Source organism: Pinus tabuliformis, chromosome 7, assembly GCF_031772625.1.
Source record: "Pinus tabuliformis cultivar Carrire ecotype Pingquan chromosome 7, CPIR1, whole genome shotgun sequence".
NCBI lineage: Eukaryota > Viridiplantae > Streptophyta > Pinopsida > Pinales > Pinaceae > Pinus > Pinus tabuliformis.
The window spans coordinates 213,259,825-213,269,174 of NC_142293.1; positions in this window are offsets into that span (position 1 = coordinate 213,259,825).

A 9,350-nucleotide genomic window follows, 5' to 3' on the forward strand; every position below is an offset into this window, starting at 1 on the left:
TTAATCCATAGACATGATTTCCAATACGAGTTAAAAAATCTCTAAATCTCTTTGCAAGCCAAACAAGATTAGTTGAAAAATGTACTTTTGTCTCGTGTCTGCATTGGAAGTTGGAACTTCAGCAGCTACAACATATCTTCCTGCTTACTACTTCGAAACACGAGATTCTTCGGGCAACACCAGAAGCTACAACCTCATAGACGGGGGAGTTGCAGCCAATAATCCGGTATGCCTTATATATAATTGTGTAGCTTCAATTAAAATTCTGAGAACATGACTTGTACCTTAGGATTAGGATAACATGTCAACGAATTTCCTTGATGTGGAATCTGGGGAAGCAATCTGTTCTTAATTATAACACTTGAAAAAAATGGATCAAAATCACAGATTTTCACAATTGCAAAATTGAATTCAGCACTATTCAGGACTGATACTTACCGCACCTTGATTATGCAGTCTGTTCATTGGATGTATGTAATTTCATCCAACAAAATATTTTTTTCGCAGAATTCTTGGTTCGAACCTGTTGCAAAATTCAACTCGGCATTCTTCAAGACTGATACGTACCGCAGCTTGAATATGCAATCTGTTCATTGGATATATGTCATTTCATCCAACAAAATAATTTTTTTCATAATTCTTGGTTTAAACAAAGCGTAATTTTGGTTAAGAGGTTACCTTATTCTTCAATTGTTGAAAGTTACCATAAAATTGAAACTGCAGATTCTGATATTTGAAATTTTGGTTAAGAGGTTACCATTTTTTTCAGAGGGAAAAAAACTAGCATATTTTTATATTTAGAGAATATAAAAGGACATATAACAGAACATAAGGCAAAAAGGGAGAGCGATGACAAAACTCCCTACAGATTTGCAGAGGATGACCATTGGCCAGAAGCCAAAAAGTCCAAAGATTTGATCCTGAAAGCCCCTAACAGATCCAGCGAAATAACATATGTCCAAAGTAACGAAGAATGCAGCAAATTACAGAACTTTGGAAAAAGGAGACAGCCTCCTAAAAGAAGAAGGAAACAAAGGGATTCAAAAACCCCAACAGCCAAAAGCAATGGAAAAACACATAAACTGATGCCATCATAGCAGAAACACCATCATGGAGTCATGGAGCTGAAGAGTCAGTCATCCGAGCATACGAATCATAGAAAGCCAGAATCTTCTGAATAATAACCTGAATGGGCTCTTTGGAATGTTGAAAGATAAGAGCATTCCGCCATAACCACAAGAACCAACAGGAAATAATGAACAGCGATCTCCCCGAAGAGGACTGTCTACTCCACCAAAGAAAAGCTTCGTGAACAGAAGAAAAAGACATGTGAGGGAAACCAAAGTGTAAAGACAATTCATACCAGATTTGGAGTGACGAGGAGCATTGAAAGAACAGGTGCAAATTTGATTCCGCATCGTTGAAGCACATGGAACTTCCTGCCATTTTTTCCTCTGTAGAACTTCCCAAGTGAGGTTCTTGTTCCAAAATAGCAGCCAAGAGAAAACGATCATTTTAAGGGGGCAAGAGGCCTTCTAGAAACATAAGATCTTCATAAATGAGCTTCACATTTGCAGATTGATTGGATCCTTTTAAGCACCACACCAAGTGATCATGAGTGCCCGATCACTGTACTCCTAAACTGCCTAAACAAGCTTTTGTCGAATCCCAAAGCGGACGCAATAGAGGCGGCAAGAACAGATCCTCCGCTTCTTTCCCAATGCTTAATTAACTTGTCCCAAGTGAACAAACCCCGCCTGTGGAAAGAAAGAACCAGCTGATGAGGAAAGGATATGCCCCGCGCGCACGAGATGGTGTCGAATCTAATGAGAATACTGGTACCCGAGGAGAGGTTCCAGCTTAAAAACTGCAGGAAGAGAGGCTGAATTTTCCTTAAACTCTGCCAGATTGATGAACCTTTCCTGATGCCAACCGAACCCCTCATGTACCAGAAGTCAATGCATCTGTCTTTCAAGTATTTTCCTTTTATGATCTTACTCCACATCCCGACTCCAAAAATACCACGGTGGAGGGATTTACAAAGAAGAGCGTTTCCAAAGGAGCGTAAGTCAAGGAGACCCCAGCCTCCATCGATTTTAGGCTTTGATATGGCCGATAGCTTAACAAGGTGCATTTTACTATGAACAGAGCGGCCACCCCAAAGGAAATTTGCGATCAATCTGTTCATGTGTTTAATAGTACTTGAAGGAAGATAAAATAAATGAGCCCAGAAAACTGAGAGCTGAGAGAGAACTGCCTGCACGAGAACGAGTCTACCAGCCAGGGAAAGGAGTTTGTACTCCCAGTTTGAAATTCTTTCATAAAAACGATCCAAGAGCCATAACCAGTCCGAATTGGAGTTGCCTTTTGCTTTTAAAGGAAAGCCTAAATATTTAAGCCCTTGCGATATAGAAATTGGAGCGATGCTCATCAGGTCAGCAATCCAGCGAACTATTTCCAGGTTCAAATCATTATGGTATAGAGAAGATTTTCCCCTATTAATAATAAGGCCTGTAGCTCTCTGGAACTTCACAAAAATATCATATATACATTGCCAAGAGTCTTTGCAAAGCATAGAAAAAATTAGAACATCATCTACAAAGAGATTATGAGAGAGGGATATGTTTTTGCATATCTTTACCGGCTTACAACGCCTCTCTGCTACCGCTTTGTTCAGCTGCAAACTAAGAGAATTCATAATCAGAATAAAGAGCAAAGGAGATAAGGGACACCCCTGTCGGAGGCCTTTCTCCGCCTGAAAAAAAGGGGAGGGTAATCCATTTATAATCACTGAATATTTAACGTTTTCTACACAGCTCATGACCCAATTGACACTTAGAGACTTCAGTCCAATTTTTGCCAGTAGAATTCTTAAAAAACCCCAATCCACGTAGTCGTAGGCTCTTTGCAGATCGATCTTGAGGATGGCCACGTCCTTATTTTTGGATAGCATAGAGAAAAGAGTTTCCTGCGTCAAGGCGACCGCGTCCAAGATAGACCTGCCTTTTAAGAAAGCATGCTGGTCCCCCGAAATGCAGCAATTAAGAAAAGGCTTCAATCTTTCTTCAATGATTCTAGAAGATAATTTGAACAAAATATTACAGAGTGAGATAGGCCTGAAGTCATGGAAGGTCTCCGCCCTGATTTTTTTTGGAATAAGGGCTATAAAAGTTGAAGAGATCTCAGGATGAATGCTTCTAGCCATCCTTGAAGCATCGAGCATCCGCAGCAAGTCCAATTTAAAAAGATCGAAGAAGTGGGAGAAAAATTCTATTGGCCACCCATCGGGACCCGGACTTTTGTCCTTTTTGATAGACTTAATAGCGCTTAAGAGTTCCTCTTCTGATATAGGCTTGATAAATTCTTCATTAGCAGCATCATCCAGCATTTCTGGAACCATCTCTATGCCCCACATAACATCTTCAAAGAGCACCTCCCTTCTTTGAAAGTTACCCTAACATTGAAACTGCAGATTCTGATATTTGTATAAATTAGTATTTGCAGATTCTGATATTTGTAATTTTGGTTAAGAGGTTACCTTATTCTTCAATTGTTGAAAGTTACCCTAACATTGAAACTGCAGATTCTGATATTTGTATAAATCGTTTTTTGTAGTTAAAATTTGTAATTATATTTTAATTACGTAATTTATTGAGCTGCAATTTCATATAACTAAAATAAAATTTCAATTTTCAATCTATGGTTGCAATTTAAATTATTATATTAAAATTTTAATTTAATTATTACTTAACATAATTATATATATATAAAAATAAAAATCACATAAACTCTTGAAGAGTTTTGTGAACCCATTTTTTTTTAGAACGTTTCGGACTCCCAAGTGAGTCCATCATCAGGGGACGCGACAATAGATAATCTTTAATCAATGATGTATCCATGAGCTGGGTTTAGGGTATATATATCTAGGTATTTGAAGAATGGTGTGAGAAAATTAGGTCGGCCATAGTATATATATATATATATATATTTATTTATTTATTTTAATCAAAAATTAATTGTTTTGAACAATGATTTATTTACTTTATTAATGAGTTTAAATTATTTATTTATTTATTTATTTGTTATATTTAATTATTTGTTTATTGTGATTATTGAATTTTTTTATTTATTATAATTTCTTTATTCTAATTTAATTTTCTTTAACTTTTAATTTTTAATTTTTAGTTTAATTATATATTTTGAAAAATATGTATATGTATATATATATATATATGTTTTAATTTAATTTAATTAGTTAATTATTTATTTATTTATTTATTTGTTTATTTAATTATCTTTTTATTATGATTATTAAATTATTATTAATTTTTATAACCTTTAATTAAAGTTATAAAAATTATTATTAATTTTTATAACTTTTAATTTTTATAACTGTTAATTTTTTATTAAAAGTTATTTGTTGTATTTAATTATCTTTTTATTATGATTATTAAATTATTATTAATTTTTATAAATTTTAATTTTTATAACTTATAATTTTTAATTTAATTATATATTTTAATAAAGTTTGATATTTAATTTAATTTAATTAATTAATTAATTATTTGTTATATTTAATTCTTTGTTTAATATGATTGTTAAATTATTATTAATTTTTATTTATTTCTATTTCTTTTTTCTATTATAATTTTTAATTTTTAATTTAATTGTATATAAAAGGTTTGATGAAATATGTATCTATATGCTTATTGTTGTAATTATTATATATATATATATATGATATATTTTAATTTAATAAATCAATTAATTAATTAATTAATATATGATTAATTAATTAATTAATATATGATTAATTAATTTATTAATGTTTATGATTTGATTAGGTTAATGAATTAAAGCTTAAGGAGGATGGTTAAGAGGAGTTTTAAAAACCATCTTCACCTGTATGGACTCCCTATTTAACATCACATAAACTATTTTTTAAAATAAATTTCAATCTTAAATACTAATATATATAACTATTATTAAGACTATTGTAAAATATTTTGTCAAGGATTAATTTATATTTTAAAATGTTATTTATGTGATTATTATTAAGAATATTGTAAAATATTTTATTAGGGATTAATCTACATAAAATATTTTAAAACATTATTAATAATAAATAGTCACAAATTAAAAGTTGAAATTTATCTCCAAAATAGTTATGCTATTGTTTCTTTTTGAATTAAATTGATTAATTAAAAAAAGTTATTTGAACACAAGTTATTATTAATATTAATAAATCAAGATATTTAATAATGATATTATAACAAAATTTATTTACACATTAAAAATATCTATATCTATATCTATATCTATATATATTAATTTGTGAGTTTTTTAAAAATATTAATAGTATAAAATATTAAGTTTTATATATATATATATATATATATATATATATTTATTGATTTGTGAGTTTTTTTTAAATATTATTAGTGTAAAATATTAAGTTATATATATATATATATATTTTTGTAGTTTTCAATTTTTGATAGTGTAAGATTATCGTGAAATACATGCTTATGTTTACCAAAATGACTAAACTAATTTTATTTTATATCTTGTTTTATATGATTTAGGGGAAATCCCCACTGAATAAGTTTTGACAGATGTCGGAATATCTCCATCATTTTTCTCTGAGATTTAGGCTACCGTTTCGTTGACCCGTTCACTTACTCCCTAGTGCGTAATGGCAGTTTTGTTGGAGACGTTCTATAATTTGGTGTTTTATAAAATGATGCTGCAAACGTGACTTGCGATAAACCAGGTGACAAAACAAGCTCTTCTATGCAATCCAGATTTTTTATTGTCACGGTCCAAAACTCGGGTATATTTTCTATATTAAAAAGTTGCGTTCATGCAGTTAATGGAGATTGATAAAGATTCACCAAAACGCAATGAACCTTGAAAGAAGTAACAGACAAGACTGCGCGTTTTAAACCGGACACTGCAAGTTTCTCGTGCAGTTAAAACGCCACTGACGTCGCAAAAATATGGGACTTTGAATGGTTATCTAACGACGGTAAAGTGCCTATAATTGACGTGTTTTCGCAATCTAATGCACATATGGTGGACATTCATGCAATCTAGTGCAGATATGGTGGACAGTAAAGTGCCTATAATTGACGTGTTCGAAGCCTTTAAAGCAGAGAAGAACTATTTAAGAATCCAGGCTCTTTCCTTGTTCCTTCTCTAGATGATCCACTGGTATGTCTTTTTAAAGAGTTGATGATTGTTTCTTGTTTGCATGGATTCCACATTGAAGTCTAACGATTGTATAATTGGGAACCAGGTCAAATTATAAGGTGATGCAAGCTCAACCGTTCTCTCAACATAGGAGAATCTACATAAGTTGGTCAATCCCGTTTCAAGAGTGAATATAGAGACCGGTGTGTTTGAGAAACTGATAGAAGAGGGCACCAACCAGGATGCATTGACTAGGTAAATATCCTGTTTTCATTTAAGCAAAATAGCCAGCAGACAGTCACGAGTACGATTTTAAAATATGTTTTGCAGCTCCGCTAATGAACTTTCTAATGAAAGGAAGTTACGACTATCATTTTCAGCCTTTTTGTTTTTTTTTTTCAATTTTCAGAAACTATATATGCGTAATCCGAAGGTTCAGCTGTTGGTGTAACAGGCCCATATAGAATTGATGTGTTTAACTGATATCCAATTTATTAAAAGACAATTACAAAATTTATAAAAACAGATTGCAAATATTATGTACATGAGCTTTTTGAAAAGATGTCAAAAGTCTTGAAACAAAGTATTGCTTATTTAAATAATTAAGTTTAGAATTGAAAATAAGATTTACAATAAGACTAATTTACATTTTCTATCATTATTTTGCATTTTGAAATTTGGTTTTTAAATTTGGTGGTGTTTGTTTTTTTAAAATGATTTCATAAATTTGATTATTTCTTGTGCTTTTTTCTCATAGGATGAGATATATAGGGATGTAGTATGAGTCACTCAACAACTAATTAAAAGATACGAGAACAAATAAGGTAACATGGAATATTATTATAATCAATCTTAGGTCCTTATACTACTATTGTAACCTCTTATTGTTATTAGTGCAACCCCTTACTGTATTATTGTGTTTATATAGTCCCATGTTATTATTATGCCCCATAGAATCCCACTATTGTTATTGTTGTGACCCTACAATATTATTGTTATGTAGACCCCTTAGACTTCTATATATAGAAATGAGGTATTATCATGTGTATCATCCAAGATTTGCTCATTTGTGTAATGTAAAGGAGGTTGACCCCTCAAAGAGGTTGATTTTTAAATCATTGATCTATCTTTTCTATCTTTTTGTGAGCTGGTTTCATAGCATTTGGTATTAGAGCTTTAGTTTTTAAAGATTCGCTACTCCAAATAGGTCATTGTGGAATTTTCAATATAACTTTTTCTTTGCGAAGTTTCCGAAGCTAAAACAAAAACCCATTTCAGAAGAAATCATTCTCAACCTTAGGTTTGAATTTCAGATCTTGTCTCACCATATTTTTGGCGATATGATGTGCGGAAGTTATGGTTTTTGTAGGCTCTAGAATTCCATTGAAAATAGGTCATTGTGGAAGTTTCGTTATAAGTGTTTTTCTACGAAGGTTCAAACTGTGAAATTAAAACCCATTTGAGCCGAAATCTTGATGAAGCTCGGGCCCAAATTTAAGATCTTGTTTCACTATATTTGCAGAGATATGGTCCATGATATTTACGATTTTTGGAGGCTCCCGAATTACATCCTAAATAGGTGACCTGGGGAAAATAATCATAACTTTCTTTCTAAGCATTAGATTGAAATTTAATAAAAAATTACAGAAATATAACAACTGGCAGTTTTATGTATATTGGTTTCAGGTCTTAAGGTCGAAACAATGACACATGACACTTCGTAAAAGTTCACTCTACTAAACCTATCTATAATCAGGTCATCATGGGAGATTTAACATAACTATTTCTTCGAGAATCCAATATTTATCAGACTTGCAGGGTTGGAAAGAGGACTCAAAGGGCTATCGCAGGATGGGAGTTTAGATTTTGGAGATTAGGAATTACATAGATACAATAGATTCAATATCAAGATCCTACAAAGTGAAAAAATGTGTGTAGTTTTTTTGAAGTTTTGGATAAGTTTGGTTGAAAAATTAGTTTGAAGGAATTCAAAGGATGCAGAAGCTAAGATGGATGGTATAGAAGAAAAAATTAAATACAACATGGAATATTTGAATACAGATTTGACAAATTTGCTACAAGAAACGTTTACTAATGGCGAAAGGGTAGTAAAAGAAACTTATGATGAGAACAAAAGAAATGTTAATCACTGATGCAGGAGCATCTGGCTGACAGGACGAGATAAAAGGAAGGCTGTTTGGTCTCTGAAGGGGATGGAGGAGTAAATTTGCTGAAGGGATAATGCATTTGTTTTTTTTATTATTATTTGATTAAACTGTCTAAGTCAAGTAACTGAACAGAAATTAGGAACGGTAGAAATTATAATTAGTTAGGATTAGAGTTTTAAAACAGCCAATTTTGTCTTTGTGTTAATGACGAACGACAAAGAAAAAGTTCTGAACAAAACTGATGTAACTAATCAAAACATAACCGACAGCGGTTGAAAAGAAACTGACAGTCACCTAACAGTTGTTAAAAGGGGAACACAACATAGTAGTCTTTCTTCTTCGATTTTCTGGGTAATGAAAAGATTGATTGTTACAAAAATTCTGTGCACTCTAGCCTCTCCGGCGTCTCTAGACTGCTTTGAGTTGTTATACAATATAGCATCCATTTTTATCTTATGTATAGTATAGTTCTGTGTGTGAAATAATTCATAGGTGTATGGCTATATGTAAATCGAGCTACGCTGGTCCAATGAGAGAATTAAGTCTGGACAGCACACGAAGGAACCCCCAGGACGAGGGACGAAAAGCCACTTATAGTTTACAAGAAATCTATAGGCGGAATTATCAAGACCCGAACCAAATTAAACGATAAGCGAGTAATTAATCTCAGACATTACCAGGTATGCACAACAAACGAATATTCATAGCTCTATGTGTTTAAATTTATACATAAGAGAAAACAGAAATTTCTGTGCATTCATTTCACATATATCGGTCAAAACCAAAACCGTTAAATAGTTACAAATTCCTTGACAAGTTGGGGCAAGATACCACACGGGGTTAGAAACCCTTGATGCAATTACATACACCAAACAGAGAAGTAGAAATTGTAAACCCTACAGCCGAGACTATAACTGTCAGCGACGTAACAAGCCATTGACACACCGACTTGACAAAACCCGACCAGACTTGAACAAAAAAAAGCAAAAG